Genomic DNA, 17,911 nt, shown 5'->3' on the forward strand with positions numbered 1-17,911 from the left:
AGGAGGCGGTGCCTCAGAGGCAGTCGGGCTCTTGCGGAGGGAGACGGGGTCTAGTATGAGTGACACGCACCTCTGCCAATCCCGTGGGTGGGTGGGTGGGGCTTGTTCAGAAGGCCGTGGCAGCCGCGAGCCAGCGGGTGGGGTTCTGAGGAGATTCTTGTTGGCGGGGCCGGTGCCCTTCGTTCGCTGCGATCCGGCCTGTTCGCTGCGGAGGTCGTGCTCGCTGCGGCTCTGGTGGCGGCCAGGTAGCTCTGTTCTCGCAAAGCCTTCGAGGCATGTCGGTCGGTGCACTCTCCTCACGAGTCCCAGGATTGTGGCCCACTGTAGTCGTGGGAAATGGGTCCTCATCTTCCCCATCCAGAGTTGAGCCGTGCTACCTCACCTACGGCTAGACAAAAGTGGAAAAGCTGTTGAGAAACTCCCTATTTCTCACCCCCCACCCCCCCAAAAAAAATTGAGGGAAAGGGGATTTGGAGTGCTTTTGAAGTCCTAAAAATGTGGATGTTTGGCTATCTGCTGGCTCTATCTGGAATTCAAGGGGAAAGGCATACCAATTAATAAAATAATGTTAGTGAAGGAAAGGGTGAAGGCCAAAGGGTGGAATAGCATCCCAGAGAGCAGGGTTGGCAGAGAAAATAAAAATTAGGTTGCACCTAGCAAGCAGTGTCTGGCTGTGTCGAGTGTGGCCTTGGCTGGCTCCAGGGAAGAGAGCATCCACCTGTGCCCAGCTGCCACATAGAATCGAAAATTCAGTTCAGCGGTAAAGTAGTTTTGCTACCTGATGATTCTTAAATATTTAATGGTCATCGTATTTAGTGTACCTGAACTTGCTTTCTGTTAAGTGTTCTGCTTAGTTGTTGAGCTTGTCTATGTTCATACTCCTTTTCCACCCTTATTTTGAGTTTCAGGCTAATATATTCAGATACTGTATTTTACATTTGAAATTAAGAATTGCTAGAGAGCACAGGTGCTATTTGGGGCATTCATTTGTGAAGCAACTGCCATGCATGTTCTTTTTCTCCCCTGAAAAGAGGAATTAAAAATAAAATACTTGTAGTAAGTTGTTCACAAATCATGGCTGATTTTTCTATCGAAAAGAAACAATTAAATTGAAAGAATTTCATAATTGTTTACCACAATTGTTGTAACTCTTTTCTTTTTTTTTAAGGCTACAAAGCTAATCCTGACTGAGAATTAACTGGGATTTGAAACAGTTTAATTTCTTCCTGGAGTGTATTAGAGAATGGGGCAAGTAAGGCTGAATAGGAGTGGAAACCAAGAAACAGGAACTTGAACACCATTTGGTAATCCAGAATATACTTATCTGATACAATTATACCATTCTTTTTGTACCTTATCAGGGTGAGCAAGCTAGTTTAGATTTGTATTGGCTGGGAATATGGTTTTCTAGAAGATCCCTAGTGTAGGGCTTTAAGAATTATTCTATATTTCTATAACTTCTACATTTGTACCTTTGTAAATAATGTTATTTTCAGCATAAATTTCAGCTCTTATACCTGCTTAAGTTCCAAACAAGTAACACTGAGTTTTTATTTTGAAACAAAACTAAAGCAATTTAGAGGCATAGAACTTCTGTGATTTGCTACTCACATAGATGCATGCTTTCTTTGAGACAAGGTAAGGTTTAATACATTACTCAAACTTAAGATAATTAATGTAATTAATCTAGCAATTACACTATTTTAGCAAAATTAATCTTGAGGCAGATTTGCTAGCTGTAAGACTTGATGATTTAGACCATGAGATACAATGAGACAATCAAAGTGATAATTTATAGCAATATTAAACTAGCGTTCAAGCGTATGCTTCAAGACATATCCAGTGACCTCTGCTCTTCTATATATACTAGCTTAAATTTTTAGTATACATATACGCTGTGTGCTCAAGAGGAGATCACAGTAATCTAAACTGATTATTTCAATTGACAAAAGGCTTGAACCAATTTTTGCAGTAAAATATTGTGTGTAGGCGACAAGGAAAAAAAAAAAAAGGTGTGATGATGTAGACCACAATTTTATTCTTTAGAAGCCTGTGGTCAGGTTCTGGTTTTCCTCCTCTGGCAGTTGTCGACAGCATCATATTAAGCTTGTGAACTGTACCCTTTTACTTACTATGTATATGATATAATTTTTTTGATAAATCTCTAGTGTGCTGAACTCTATCTTAGGAAAGTAAGTAAACTCTATTTCTTAAAGCAGTGTTCATGTGTATAAAACCAGAGCAGTGAAACACCATATTTCTGTTACTTACTTAGTTTTCTCATGTATTAGAATTTAGATTATCTAATGTTTGGAAATTGAGATAACTGGATGGACCTCCATAAGAACAACCCACTTATTTTTCTGGTCACCCACTTTCCTGCCTGATTTATAATTCTGTTTCTATGTTACTTAAGCTTGTCTGTGTTGTTTAAGCTCTAAGTGCCAGGTTAAAGACCCAAGGGTTGTTTTTTTTATCTATTTGATTCCACAGTTTCTATGTTACATGTGGGTCCATTTCACATACAGCCCACTGTGTCGTTTCCATTGTCCTACACTTTAAACAAACAAACTTAGCAAACATAGCTATTCTCATTTTCATGAGTTGCTTTTTCTGGTAAAAAAGTAAATTAAACAAAAAAACATAGCCTCCAGTTAAGAGATGATGTACACTTTTCTGTTGGTTTATCATTTTAAGAATTTAGTCAAGGAATTAAACAGAAAATTAGAAAGTAATGTCCCACAGGCCACCCAGGTTGAAAACAACTGCATAGGATTTAAGTCTGCTGTTAAGTTTTGTTGATCAGTTGTCTTTTGCAGAGTTGTAGAAATCAACCAGAGATGTGCTTGACCACACGGAAGTAGCTAAGAATGACTCCTTCATTTTGTGCTTCAGTTAAATCAGATGAGCGAATTCAGAATTTGAGTAAATTCAGAGAAGAAAAAAGATCCATTCATTGTCACGGGGTAAGTAAAGCCAGTTTAAAAGTCACAAGGCAAGTATATTCAAATTGGCTATGTGATTTCCTTTTGTGTATTAAAAGATCGTGAAGATTTTGTTTGTTTATTTATTTATTATTTTATTGGGCACTGTATAAACGTAGACTAGCATAGAAACTCTATCTAACAGAATTTCAGATCAAGTAGATAAGATGGATTCACTGTGGGGAAGAACAGTAGCCCATAAGCAGTGCAAATGGCATCAAAGCATTATAAAAATCAGATTGGGGCAGCTGTTGGAATGACGACATGTCAGGCCAACTTGTAGGCAAATTTTGAACTGTCAGAGGTTCTTGCTTTGCATTCTGCTTGACTTACAGGTTAGAATGTATAGGTGATTTCTCTCTGCAGTCTTCTGCGACAGTCATATGGCAACAGTGAAAGAGGTATTATCTGGGTGTTACCAAAGTGAGGATGATATTCCTTGATTTTTTTATGGGACCAGGAATACTTGAGGGTAAGGGATTGAGGTGTTTAAGGCTGTTTTGCTGTCTGTCTGTTCTTAAGTACAAAAAGATCAGGATTTCTAGTGTATACGTTTGTAAAATGTTCTCTTTGTGCTAAGCATTTTGCCTGTGCAGAATCTTCCTAAAGCTAATGGAATTCCAGTTTATGGGGCATAAAGGATTATACTTTGAGAAGGATAATGACAGATATGAAGTAAAACAAAGTACAAGATACATGTGTCGGATATTTTCACTTACTCTTTACATAAAAGCAAAACTTAAACACAACAGATTAAACAACTGGCATTTAATGACAAGCAAAATAAGATCCAGTAGCAACAAAATAGATATTAAAAAAAACTCCAAACAAAACAAACACACCGCCCTCCAACAGCTTCTAGTTAAACAATAGTAACAGATTAAAATTACAAGAGCCTATTAATCATTGTCCATTTGAGAATAAAGGAATTATCAGATGAGCTAAGAAGGGAGTTTTTCTGTCACACCATAATTTTTCATACCAAGAAACAGTTTTAGGCTTTCCTCTAAAGTATACAGTCCAGTTGCTTTTGCAGACAGGGCTCTAGATGAATGACTAATATGTTTCTGTGTGGTATTTCTTTCTTCTCTGTCCTCTTCATAAACCAGTACAAAGCAGACTTCTATTTTGTAAGAATTAAAACTCAGGATTTAGTCTTTGCATAAAAGCGTTTCCCAGTTTTACCGAAATGGAACTGTGCAAAAAGAAGATAACATTTGTAGCAACAAATGTACACTAGTGAATTCTGAAGATTCTGTGCTACAGTTTGAGAACAGTCTGCCTATTTCTTGACACGCTACTATCTCTGAAAAAAGAAAACTGTGTTAAGAACGTACGGGGCAGTCATATAATTGGGACAGGGGAAGTGAAGCAAGTACAGATTTGTGTCTCTGCTCTATAATTTAAATTCTCAATGGGAAGCAAAAAACTTTTACCATTAAACAGGAGTTTAAGTCATTTTACAATAATGTGTAATTGAGTGATAATTGTAGAGCCTTAAGAAAGGCAGGAAAGGAACAAGTACTATATTTTAGGTAGCATGTAAGAGTTGAAAAGCTCTCTTGCCATTTTGGGAAAAACGAAAGTTGAAATCCAGCTTAATGTCTGCATCTGGTAATCAATTACTGGCTGTTATGTAATGATGTGCAATTTCTGTGGTGACTGATTGCAGTTTTTATATAGAGTACATTAAGCAAATATTATATTTGCAGAGCAGGTGGAACAACTCCTGCATACATTAAAGCAGTAGTGCATTCTTAAGAGATCATACATTGAATACAAGCTGCTATATCTCTGTGGTTTTATGAAACCTTTTGTTTCATTCTGAGAGTGGTTGCTCTTTTCAGGCTGAAAATCTGGTTGCAGTCTACTATCACTTCTTTGTTTTGAAGGGTGATTTGTTGGTATTAGGGGAGCTGCTCTTTCTGAAATACTTTAGAGGTCCAAATAGTTGAACAAAAATGGAAAGATTGAAAGGATTTGGATATTTCATGTAGTAAGTAGGTTCTCCAGATACTGTGAAATTCTTGTTTGAATGGAATCTCCTTTAATATACATTTTAAAAACGCTACAAACCTGTATGTTGTTTTTTATTGGTTGTAAAACCCTGTTTTCAAGTTTAGTGTGTTTCATGTATATCTGCTTGGCACTAAATCTGCATTGTTTTACAACATTTATATTTACCTTGTTTAAATGGTAAACTTTTAATCAACTCATATATACAATATAAATTTTTAACCACCTATTTCCACATACATCTTAGTATATTTACGTGTTGTTTCTATTGTAATGTATATATCCCGTTTGGAGTGGAATTTGTATCTCTGGATATCCAGTTCTTCAAAGTACTTCAAGATCACAAACTGATTAAAACTATTATATTAAAATGTGTTATCTCAGAAATTACATTCTAGAAACTAGAAAATGTAAACACTTCTATTTAGTGTTATTTTGTCAGAGTAATACATGCTTTTTCTATCAGCTTGGATAATGATAATAAATTGGTGACTTATGTTTTCAGGCTCTTACATTTTTGGCCATGTCTGGGACAGATTTAATTTCAAACAAAACTATTCTAGGAAAAATTTAAGCTAAAAACCTCTTAAAATGTTTCCAGAAAGCACTTCACATTTGCATTTTATTTTGTAAAAGTATTTATTATAATTGGTATGAATCTATCCTCATAATGACCATTTCCTTTTTCTCCCTGTTGGGTTAAAAATATAGCAGTAAAACAAACAATCAAAAAGTTGCACTTTATACTTTTTTCTCAATTTTTAACTGACTGGCTAATAAAGGAAGAATAAGAATAATATCTTCAAATGCAGTGTATACATCTATACTAGAGGCAGGTTGAGAGTCTGGAATAATTACCAATATGATATATGGAGATTGCACAATGATCCAATAATTGGTATTAGCTTGTAACTTTTTTTTGTCTATATGTTCCAATGCCCCCCGCCAAGATAAAATCAGTTCTTTATTGTATCATGTTCTTTCTGAATAACTAAAAAGTGCCACCAAAACATAAATAAGAATGAAAGCACAGGTTAGAACTATCTTTCACTTCATAGCTAGAAAAAATCACATATGTTGCAGGCTTACTTTACTTGAACTTCAAGAAAGTTTTAGACTGCATTAGTAGAGAAACAAAAATATATACTATTTTGCAAATCACAGAAACATTGAGGCTGAAAGGGGCCTCGGAAATTCTCTAGGCCAACCTCCTACTCAAAGCACGGTCAGGTTATGAGGTTAGACCAGGTTGCTCATGACTTTATCCAGTGTGGTCGTTGAAAAACACCAATGCAACCCAATCTACACAATAAAAGAAGGTAAGCCAATATTGATGTTCAGACGGGCCTTTATAAATCTGTTATAACTAGAACAACGAGCCGTGACCATTTATTAGTAGTCATCTCTGCCTTTGCCAGACCGAAGGTCATGAAAGTCTGCGGGACTTTTAGTAGAACAAAAAACATCCATTACTTTGTATTACGACCTAAATTGAAAATTTGGCAGCAAAACTGCGTGTATCACAAATAAGCACCATCCAGCCTGTTTTGTGAAGCTATTTTGTTACAAATCACAGCCAAGCTGATAGGCAGGATTTCTAGAATGATTTAGGCTGCTGAACTCCCTACTATTAGCCTTATTTCTACAGAAGCCCTTGTCCCATCTTAGTGCAGTATTATTTTTGTGCCTACAGAGTGTATGCCTCAATGTTCCAGTGCTAATGGCATTATGCAGAAGCAACATGTTACTTGTTGTAGAATGGTCCTTGAAACTGAAGTCCTAGTTCTATCCTAGATCCCTCTCAAGCCCATTAACTTCTAATAATTGATATTGTTCATCTTTTTTATTTTGGTTTGAAGGTAGCATATAGTTTAACTAAGGAGTGAAAAGGCTTGGTTTTTAAGGTCTTTTTCTTGCATCTTATGATTCACCAAGGAATTATGAAAACAGAAATCAGCTGAAGAAATATTGGACAACTTCCAGAGGCTTTTCGATGTTTGCACTCAAAAGGAAAAGAAAATGCACGCCCTTCTTTTCAACCCAGTGTTCCCTTCTTTTATATTCCAAGGTGATCACTCTGGTCATAATACTGAATTCACTGTGTATGTTACAGAGGAGTAACTAATTTATTCTCCCTTCTGTGTGTTTTCCATTTATTAAATGGACAGAGTAATGCTTTTGCAAAGAGTTTTGCATAAAAAACAAAGTATTGATAATTGCGAAATAGTAACAGTAATACAAGAAACAAACTAATGAAAAATAAAATATGAGACTGCAGTTGGAAAAACTTACAGTTCCTTTCAATATTTCTCTCAACTTGAGATTTCTACTAACTGTTATTCACAACTTACTCAATAGACACAAGAAGGGCTTAGATACATTAATAATTTTTAATTTGCCTAGAAAAGATTTTATTATCCTTAAAAGACTGTAATTTCCGTGCATTGAAAAAACAGATGAATGTCCTGAGTGAAACTCTGGACTTATTGGAGATTATAGGGCCTGGATTTCACCTTAGGGTTTTATGTAATAAGCTACTATTAAACTGACATTTAAATAGATGACCCTGCAATGCAAAGACTAGTATTTCATTCATGGATTAATACATTAAGTACTCTTTCAAGGAAAAACTAATAACTAGGAATAATTGAAATTTTTTTTATTATTTTTTTTTTTAAAATCTGATGATATCTGGGTGGACAAACTCCCTTAATGTTTTTAACTTTCTAAGGATTGTTCTGCGTAAGTCAATATTTATAAATATATAGTATGCTTTCTTGGAAATTTGCTGAGCTAGTGTCTCTGTAGTAGTGTGTCAGCATACTACACTGGTATTTCTTAAATGTGGAATCAACTAGCAGCAAGCTTCCTAAAATGGGATAAAACAATAAAAAAAATATTTAATCCATTGTTGACCTTTATCACTCCTAAAAGTGCAATTAGAAGGGAATTAAGAGGAGCATTTTTTTCCTGTATTTATTGTCATGATTTACTACTATTCCTATTACAAATTGAGAGTTTATGTGAGACTATTGCAAACTATGAAGCTGAGATCACACAAATGCTGTTTGCCAATTGAGCCTGGGTAGCGCATATAATAAGAGCTGAGTGCCAGATGCACAGAAATCCTGAAATCCTTCTTTCAGGAACTTTGTTTTCTTTTTTTCTTTTCTTATTTTTTCCTTGTTAGATTTTATCATATAACAGGGAATAGTCTATCACAGCTGTTGACCAATAATATATTCTGTATAAGCGTCTGTTCTTTTCTGTAGATAATAGCATAATGTGCAATGGTTACACAAATTAAGCATTAAAGACAAATTGAGAATTAGTAAGTAGAAACTATAGTGAATTAATGTTGTTATAAATACAACTTGTATAACCTAAACCTGCAAAAGCAAATATGGAAAAACAATACCAAAGAATTGATGTTCTTCACTTTTCTGTCCAAAATCAGATCTCTTGCCACTGTAACAACATCAGAGAGTAAGACTGATGAGTGTAAATTTAGCCTTATTTTGATTCTGTTGCTTTCTTTTTTCCCTTAAAATCTATTATCAAATTAGCTTCTCCCAACTTAATCGCTTACTCTGTCAAACAGCCAGTGAGGTGTTAATGTTGGGAAGAAATGTTTCCTGATCATGTGCACATACAAAACAGTGAAAGGTGTAGTCTATAGTATTTTAGTGGCTGGAATAATGTAAGGTGCATGCTTGGGATTGTAAGAAGAGAAATTATTGTATGTACTGCTAAGTGACTTTATTTTATGCTTCTGTGATTTAGTGATGTGGGTATTTTAAATGTATGAGTTGGTGGAGTATAGTACAAGATGTGTCCATCATGGCTTTCACTGTACATACATGTCCTGGTTTCAGCTGGGATAGAGTTCATTTTCTTTCTCGTAGTTGCTCTGTTTTGGGTTTGGCATGAGAATAACACTGATACTGTATATTGTTTCAGTTGTTGCCAGGTGATATTTACATTAATGAAGCACTGTTTCAGCTTCCCCTAGAAGCTGGGAAGGAGCACAGACAGAATTATTATTAGAATTTTGTAAGGAATTTTATAAGGGTTTTAGTCATGGAGAAATATTCTGCATCTGCTTTATCTTTCTTTCTGTTCATAAGAACAGTCTTTTCTGAAAAAATACTGTTTTTTTCCTGTTACATGGTAACCACATAAAACTGTTTTACTAATGAGATTAATGAGACATCAATAAAGGCATCTCTCTATAAGGACTAGCATTGTATAGAACTTCACAAACCAGCTATAGTAGTTTAAGCCAGGTGAGATAATAATGAATTCTGTAAATTTTTGTCTACCTGCCTGTATGTAATAATTCTGACTGTTCTGTATAGTCTGTGATAAAAGGATAGCATCTCTCCAGAGTGAGTGAAAGCCTTGATTCTTTGATATTCCAGGCAGCTATTGACCAGCACTGCAACTATGTCATATTGTCAAATAATTTTTTAAAAGGTGGTATTTAGCTTCCTAAATAGAGGTATCTAGTGTAATTTTAAGTGCTCTTTGGGAGCTGAGATGTGGCTGACATATATGACATGGGACTTACGAGAGACTCTTGACCTTGGGGAGTAGAAGCAAGAGGCCACATGGGGTGTTCTAGGACAATATTGCTAGGTGTCTCTCTATTTGTCTAAATTATTCTGTTGACATAGGAGTATTTGGGGGGGAACAGGACTAAATAATGTCCTTTGCTTTTTAATTTAAAAACTGAGCATCTCTCTTATGCTGTGGACAGGTGAAGAGGCTTCTTTCTAAAGCACTACATCTTTCTACTTAGAAAGGTTGATTAAAACCATTTGTAGTACAGCTCTTGTATCAGTTTAGCTGGCAAAAGGTGTCATCATGCCATCCAGAGGAGGATGAATTCTATATTTTGTTTGTATGCTCAATGCTATCACGGTAAAGTGGCTTCCTCCCCCAGTCAGAAAAAAAAAAAATAAATCTTAAAAAGATGTCAAGAAAACGAGCCAAAGGTAAAGCAAAACATGTTTGTTACTGGAAATTATCCAATCTCTAAGTTTAAGGCACAGTGTGCGTGGCATTTTTAGGTAGATTAGATCTCCATTGGATTACTGCAGATATTCTGCACCGATATTGTGAACTAAGCCATTATGTCCTTTCTTTATTAACTTGTAAAACTATAATAGTGTGATTGTCATACCACTTGAAAGAAGTAATATTTTTTTGTATTTTCTAAGTTATATGGTAATATACTCAGTTCAGAATCCATGACATTCTGGTCATAACTGCTCACTTTTAATGTGAATAAAAATGTAGATCCAAAAGCTGAGACACATCTGCTTGATTTTTAGTTAGCTTTGTAGCAAAACTGAATTTAACTCTGACATATCAAAGCTCAAAAAATCACATGTGCTTTGTGCAAGACTGCTAATTCTGAATGCCATCCAGTGTTGATGGAACTTGGAAGAAATCTGGTCATAACTTGCAATGGAATTAGAGGTGTATTTTGAGGGCCCATATGCCTGCCTTTTCTCTGGAAAGTGTTGTCATGGGTATGTTTGAGCTCTTTTGAATGTGTATTTATTGGGGTTGTGTGTGTGTTCCCTGGTGGTGGTTGCCTTATGCATTCTAGTAGAGGAGTCCTAATTGCCTCAGTATTTTCTGTCTGCTCCTGTACTGTAAAAGAACCGGTTTGCTTCTAGCCTTTGTCTTTTTATCCATGTTTACTAAGATTTGTTTACATAGTACGAGATATTTAATTGTAACTTATATGGCAAGAACATGTCTGCTCTGAGACTTAGCAATGATTTCAAATGCTTTGCATTTGCTTTTTTGTCTTTCTAGAATTAAATTTACACATGAGGCATTTGATGTGGCTAGAGGAAGATTATGCCCTAGCACAATGAGAGGTATGTGAGCTCTTCTTTTCCATCAAAGTGTAGGACAGGTGGTTCCATGGTTACTTGACTAAGAAAGCATCGAACGCTGCTGGCTTCCTCTGGAAACCCAGAATATAAGAGCCGTGCAGGTCAGCATGTGATGGCTCATCCATAGTCTTGGCGTTGTCACTAACCAGTATATGGGTTTAAACACGCTCTTCTCTTCATGCTGCTACAGTACAGAGATATCTGTGTCCCTTGAGGAAAACTTCACCCTCAGGCTTTTTTGTCGTTATCAGGCAAATCACTGAAGTCTCTCTGCTAAAATCTTGAAGTGAAAATGAATATTGCATCCTAGGGCAAAATCTCTTCTCAATAGCATTTGCTAGCTATGTGTAGATATTTGCTAGTTATGGGTAGATATGAGGTAGATATTTGCAGGCGTTTGTTTTTTGGTTTTTTTTTCCCAGTGTAATAACGTATAAATGAACACTAGGGGATGCTACACTTCTACCAAAGTTAGGGAACTACGTAGGGGAAAGAACCGCCAGATCTGTGAAATTATTACCATTCCTTTCCACACAAAAAAGTAAGGAAAACAGCTTTTGGTCATTTAATGTAATAGGGGTATTTTATTGGAATGTATCCGAGTGAGTAGAAATAGATATTTTTTTAATTCTTTACTAGACATCTGGGGAAAATGTTGTTATTATGTATGTATAAAGAAGTTTATTTTTAAATACCTATTTTATAGAAATTTAAACATCCAAATCAAGATCAGAATCCCATTTCAATACATTAGATGCATAAGTAGTTGAGGAACAGTTCAGATACACTATATACAAGGCTACAGAGATGTTTAGTCAAGGGCTCCAATCCTAGAAACTGTCCTGTGACAACAAATACGGAACAGTTTGCAGGTTTGAAATTTGTTACAGGACAAGCCTGGTTGCTCTGCTCTAGAACTTGTTTTTCCTTTAAATAATTTACATTGTTTTCAAGTGCTTATAAAAACTATACAAAATAGAAATATTTAAATGTTGGACAATTATGTAAACTTGTATCATATTTTAACATGAAGAATAAAATAATGTAAAAATGTATGTAGATTACTTTCTTAATTAAAAAAAAAGAACAAACAGGAATGACAACCTTACCTTTCAAAGAAATTGCCTGTTGCAGCATTTGCTTTACAAATCTTTGCAAATAGAAGCAATGTTAAAGAGAAATTTTAATTATTATGCATGAGTTACATAGGACCTTTTTTTTTTATATTTTAAATTATACGGACAGCTGCATTTCAAGTTTTCTGCTGATAGCCCTGCCTTATACAGCCATGCTTAAAGAGCATAGTATTTGCTCGTCATACGGTCCCTTTGTTCTTTTCTGGGCTGTCAGAAAAAATGTCAATATCAGGTTTTGTGTGCAATTTGAAATTCTGGTGGTATAATTCTGGTACTGTCTGTCCATCAAGATCTAAGTTTTCCTAAACAAATGCACACGCATGTAAGTAAACCCAAGTGCTTGCTGCAAATATACAGTGGGTTTTGAGTTTTATGGTTTTGTTTTAGTTTTAATATAGACTATCACAGAGGGGAAAAAAAAACAGGCCAAGTGCTAAAAGGTTCATTTTGCTCACAGGAATGAAAACAACTAATCTTACTCAAAACACTGTAGATGAGTGAGAAGCATTGAGAATTCAAAACACAGGAAGTCCAGAGAACTGGCCAATATTTGTATGAAGTTTTCTTTTGGTAGCAGAGACTTTGGGGAAAAGTGGGACATACAGACAATTTGAACCAATCTAACTGCCCCTAATTGTTGAAAGGGGTAATCTCCCTCCCTCCACAATTTGTGGCTGCAGAGTCTAACCCCACCATTGCATTTACTTTTCTGCTGATTGAACTGTCTCGCTGCAGGGTTCTACAAATAATAAATCCGCTGCAGGGTTCTACAAATAATAAATCCACTGCAATGGAAGGAGTGGGAATATGTGGCTGGGAATGGGGTTGGTAATAATAGTACCCCTTTCAGTGGCAATAAAGTCTTACATAAAACTTAACCATCTTGTTTAATTAAATTCTAAGGCCTTATTCAGGAGCTGGACCAGAAATATATGAGCAGATAGTGTCTCTGGTTTGATAAATTTGCAGTTTAGAAAGCATATTCTTCATCTTTCTGAATTGGTGTTTATGTCAGGTTTACAAGATTTATTTAGGTCATGAAAATTATTTTGATTTGCATCCTACAGTTAGAATTGTTGGTATAGTTTTTCCTTTTATATTTTATGTATTTTTCTGCTATCATATAAAGATGAAGGAAAATGCACTGTACATCAGAATTATAACAACTAGCAAACCTTTTTTTTTTTTTTCTCTGAATCATGTTTTTCTGCTGTGTTAAAATGTTTGCACAGTGCTAATGTCCAGGATTGGTTGTTTTCCCAAAACATTCTCACATCCCTTGAAAGAACAAGCAGTTATCTGAATGCACAGAAGACGTGCAAATTGCAGGACTGGAATCTGAATGACTTTAAGAGAAATGCAGCTGAGAGATTGAGAGACAGACAGTAAAACAAGGGTCACAGTACTTATTTTATCCTCCGCCTGTGAATGGATGTTGGTAGAGTCGCTTAAGAAATATTTGCAGAATTCTTTTTCCTCCTCTGCGAAATACTTTGGTATTTCCTGAATTACTAATGACACTGTGAAAGGCAGAGTAACATCACAACTTGTTTTCAGTATGCATTTTAGTGTCTGGAATATTATATTCCAACATATCTTTAAAAGCCAGGATTAAGCAAGACTATTATACAAGAAGTCAGAATAATGCTTTATAAAAGGTAAATTGACATATGCGCTTGAGTTCTTTTGGACCTATAGTAGCTTCAACACAGAAATATATTTATTTCCCCTATACTTTTGTTCTGTTGCTCCTTATGTGGTTGAAATGTTGCATATAATTCACTTTTGAATCCCCTAAACTCTGGCATCTGTCCACTCTAATGTCATAGGAGGATATTGTGGCTTTAAAAAAGTATTGAAGTTCATTTAATAAAAAACGTTTGCAGACCAGTCACATAATTAAGACTTATTTGTGTACCTAATTAAGACACACTTGGATTTTATTATGTTCCTGGCAAGTAGAATAAATACAGCATGATTTCTTATGCCCTTTCAGAATTATATTTTTTGATGTGGGTATAGATTTCTTTACAGTAAGCCTCCCTTTTGGAAACAACTTACAGTGACATTAACTCAGGAGTGTTCTCCTTTCTGTCACCTGATAAGGAGGGCTTAGTAAACGTTGTCTGTAAGCCTGACAGTGCATGAAAAGTAATAATCTGTAAAGGTGCTAAAATGAATTCAACAGTTTATGCAGATGTTAGTTAATGTGAATGAAATGTGTGCTAATTATGGGCAAGTCTTTCACCTGGTTTCAGAAGACAAAGCCACAGCTGGAAAATGTGTTGCTTCTTTTCAGAGATATGATTATATTTCAAAGGCTTGCTTTCTTCCTGCCCTTTCATAAGGTTGAAGAGACAAGGACAGATCTACAGTGTCATTTGGGCATGAAGAAAATATAGTTAATAATGCAAATCCAGGGAAAATATGAATGCAGTTCTTGATCATGTAGTTTCACAAAAATTTCTTTGAGCAGTAGTCATTGTTTAAACTCTTGTTTGTCTCTTGTCCTGCTCTTTCAGTCAGGCCATACAATTTTTATTGCAGCACTGTTGTGAATTATTGTGAATTGGTGCTTTTCCTGGGTTAAAGCTAACACAGTGTATATTTTATACATTGATCATGTTCTCTGTGTAGCCATACAGTCAGTTCTGCTAGACTGAGCTGAGTGCTGTGGCTGGAAGGAATGGTGATATGTTCAGGCTAGTACATCTAATCTAAAAAAAAAAAAAAAGTTGGTGCAACTATGGGTTAAGCCTTTGTGAAAGTGATTTTACTGTACATTTGTGGTGGAAAAAGAAAGAAGGACTTTTTGCTGGTGAGAGGCAAACCACAAAAATGAGATGAATATAGCAATTGGAATAGCAGATAGGGAAGAGAAAGGTGCGAATATGCAGAGCCTTAACGCTGAAGCCAAACTGCAAATTTACTGCATGGAGGGGCAGGAAATAGGTTAAGAGTGATATAGTCTAAATCTGCAGTGGGTTGTGATAAGATACAAGCCTAGGAGAGAGGAAAAAATCACTGTAATAACAGTATGTTTGTAATTCCATCACTACATATTTGGTATGAGCTTTAGCTGGTGGAGTCTTCTGTGAGATAATCAGGTTTTATTTAAAACAAAACAACAAAAAAAGTCATGTATCTCAGTACTGTTAAACAAGTGATTCCTAAATGTGAAAAAAATCACAAGAGAAAAAGAAACCATAGTAATAGGACTAGAGTTTAGCATTATCTAGACCTGGTCCTAAATAATTCTTCCCGAACAGTAGTGACTTTCTTCTGTTTTCTTGAAAAGGACCTCGATGTCAGAATAAGTACTATAGGCAGGGTGTCTTACACTTGGGCCTTAGAATCCCTTGGTGAAATACAGACTTCTTTCAGGATTTTGTACCTAGTACATTCCCATAGCACAGGCCTTGCATGTGCAGTGAGTTGGACTCATTACCGTGTTACCCCAGAGTAGGCACGATAAATCCACTTGCTACACAGGTGCTGTTCAACTGCATGGTGGATATGCTTTAGGTCTGACATGCAGTATATCTGCATATGTGTCACAGCTGCTTTCCAGGTAACTGAAAAAGTATTTGGCTGCATATGAAGTATGAAATAAATTATATCTGTTAGGCTTTTAATACAGAACATATAATTTAAATACATAATAATGAAAATATTGTTTTTTACATGATATCCTACAGTCCAGCTCCCAGCTGTTAAATCGTGGACAGACTGGTTCAAAGTGGGGGGAAAGGGATGAAATATGTGGCCTTATGCCTTAAGATAACATAGGCTGTAGCACCTCTTTTAAAAAGCTACAGCTGCTTAAGGAAAGGGCTCAAGGGTGCTTTTTTTTCAGGTATTTTTGGCAGATGATTGAACATCAATAGAGATTTCCTTTGGAAGGAAATGTACATGAGGCAGTTGCACAGCATACTAAAAATGGCTGTCAAAGAGAAACTTTCATAATGCACCAGATATTCAGTGTACATTACAAACAAAATCAGCTTTTTAATCTGCAGACAATGAGTGACCATTGTGATTCAGAACAAGTAATGTAAACCAAAAGTATTCAAAGATATTGTTCGGAAGGACAAATGCATGCATGCATCTGGCCACAAAGCCTTTTAAGCTTATGGGCAAATCAGATACCTACTGGGCATAAACACATTCTCCAGCAGTTTCTGATAATTTACAAAATGACCAACATTCTTAGGTCACTGATTTTAGCGCTCAGCCAACTCTTAAAAATTCAGGAACTGCCTTTATAGACATTTATTGTTGGATTCTGTATCAGTTGGCAGTCTTATCTTCTGGTCTTTAAGCAGTTACTGATACTTTGTCAGATTCAGGATAAAGGGGAAAGGGGGAAAAAACTCTTAAAAAGAAAGACACGGAATTACAATGTTTCATGTTCTTATTCTAGAAATTAGGGTTGTCAGCCAATGACTTGGAAATCCAGGACAAGCTCCAAACCCGTAATGCAATTTTTTTGCACTGTTTATTTTTTTTTTTAATTTTTATTATCCTTGGAAAATATAACATCCCCCTTTCCTTTTGTGAATCTGTTCAAAATGTTATTTTTAAAGCTCCATCTTTTGTCCATCACCTACTGTTCCCTTCTGTCAGTGATGATTCACCCCCTATAGAGGTACATATCAAAACCCCTATTTCTGTCATTTAGACAAATCTCTTCCTTACTGGTATTTGTTTATTTTTGAGGTTTGCACTATATATTATGTAGTACAGTCCCTTACAACACTCTGGTGCTTGATGTCCACACTTTCTGGAGATTCTGCACAATGGGCAGAGTTCTTTGCAAAGAACTCTAAATATAGTAGCTTGCACTTCTAACACTGTTGTCTTTTAATTTCCTTTTGACTGAATTTGTGCTTTCTGTCTTTCCTTTAGTTTCTCTCTTTAGCCTTTTCTTTTTCGCTACCTCACAGCGCTGTTTTCCCTTAACATCTCCAAGGCATTGAAAAGGGCAAATACTAGCTAATCTAATCTCTCCGCCCTCTCTTCTGCTTTAACAAAGCTTTTAGCTTCCCCGTCTCTCTTCTTTGTTTTCTTTACCTTTCTTTCCCTTCCCCCTCCAAAAAATTCACCCCTCCTATGTAAAAGAATCGGTCAAGCTGCAGTCGGGCATGCAGTCAGTCATTGTGGTTTAACAGACAAAATCATCTGAATTTTTCAGATATACCCGTATGTTGTTATACCAGACTTATACCTCCTGTTACAAAATATGTGTATGGACAAGAAAATAAAGTGAATGATATTTCAAGCTTTCTCTTTCTGATTCCTGATGGAATTCTTTTTTCTATTTTAGCAGAGTAGCCTAGTGGCTGAATACAAATGCTATATTCTGTCCGATACGCTTTCTAGGTTTTTGTTCTTGCTAATGACTGAAGGTTTGTAAATTTTTCTTTTGCATTTGGGCCGCTATTTCCTTGAATCAAGAGGATAGGACCTTAGGCCTTTGCTAAGGCTGCTTCTGTTTTTGCTTCTATCTGCTGCACACTGATTGTCTCTGATAGGTCCGAGTGTGTCGCTTTGGCAGTGTTCCCAGTCACCATCAGCATTACTGCATTCCCAGAGCCGGGTCTTGGTTAACACAAAGCATTGACAAATTCAGTGTATTTAGTTTTGCTCCCTTGCTGTACTTCATAAGGATTAGGATTTTTGGGGGTTTTTTTGTTTGGTTGTTTTTTTGTGTTTTTTGTTTTTTTTTGTTTTTTTGTTTTTTTTTTTAAATAGAATAATATTGAGTAGAGCAGTCAAACAATGAGCATAAATGTTAATGACTGACAATCCTCACACTTACTGCATGGAGGAATCAAAATTTGGATGGTTATGTGTTGGGGGT

At 35.9% G+C, this 17,911-nt stretch overlaps 1 protein-coding gene across 3 annotated transcripts in view; it reads left to right on the plus strand.

The window, feature by feature from the left end:
• The first annotated feature begins 116 nt into the window (after positions 1–116).
• ZMYND8 (zinc finger MYND-type containing 8) overlaps positions 117–17,911 on the plus strand; it is a 76,513-nt gene continuing 58,718 nt past the window's right edge. For 2 of the 3 annotated variants that reach the window (XM_074604658.1, XM_074604665.1), the window contains exons 1-3: positions 123–245; positions 1,169–1,304; positions 2,820–2,966. The gene's annotated coding sequence lies outside the window, so the exon portion shown is untranslated. Of the gene's footprint in view, positions 246–1,168; positions 1,305–2,819; positions 2,967–10,829; positions 10,895–17,911 lie in introns of all 3 variants that reach the window. The other variant, XM_074604659.1, reaches the window with a different exon arrangement.

Source organism: Larus michahellis, chromosome 12 (assembly GCF_964199755.1).
Source record: "Larus michahellis chromosome 12, bLarMic1.1, whole genome shotgun sequence".
NCBI lineage: Eukaryota > Metazoa > Chordata > Aves > Charadriiformes > Laridae > Larus > Larus michahellis.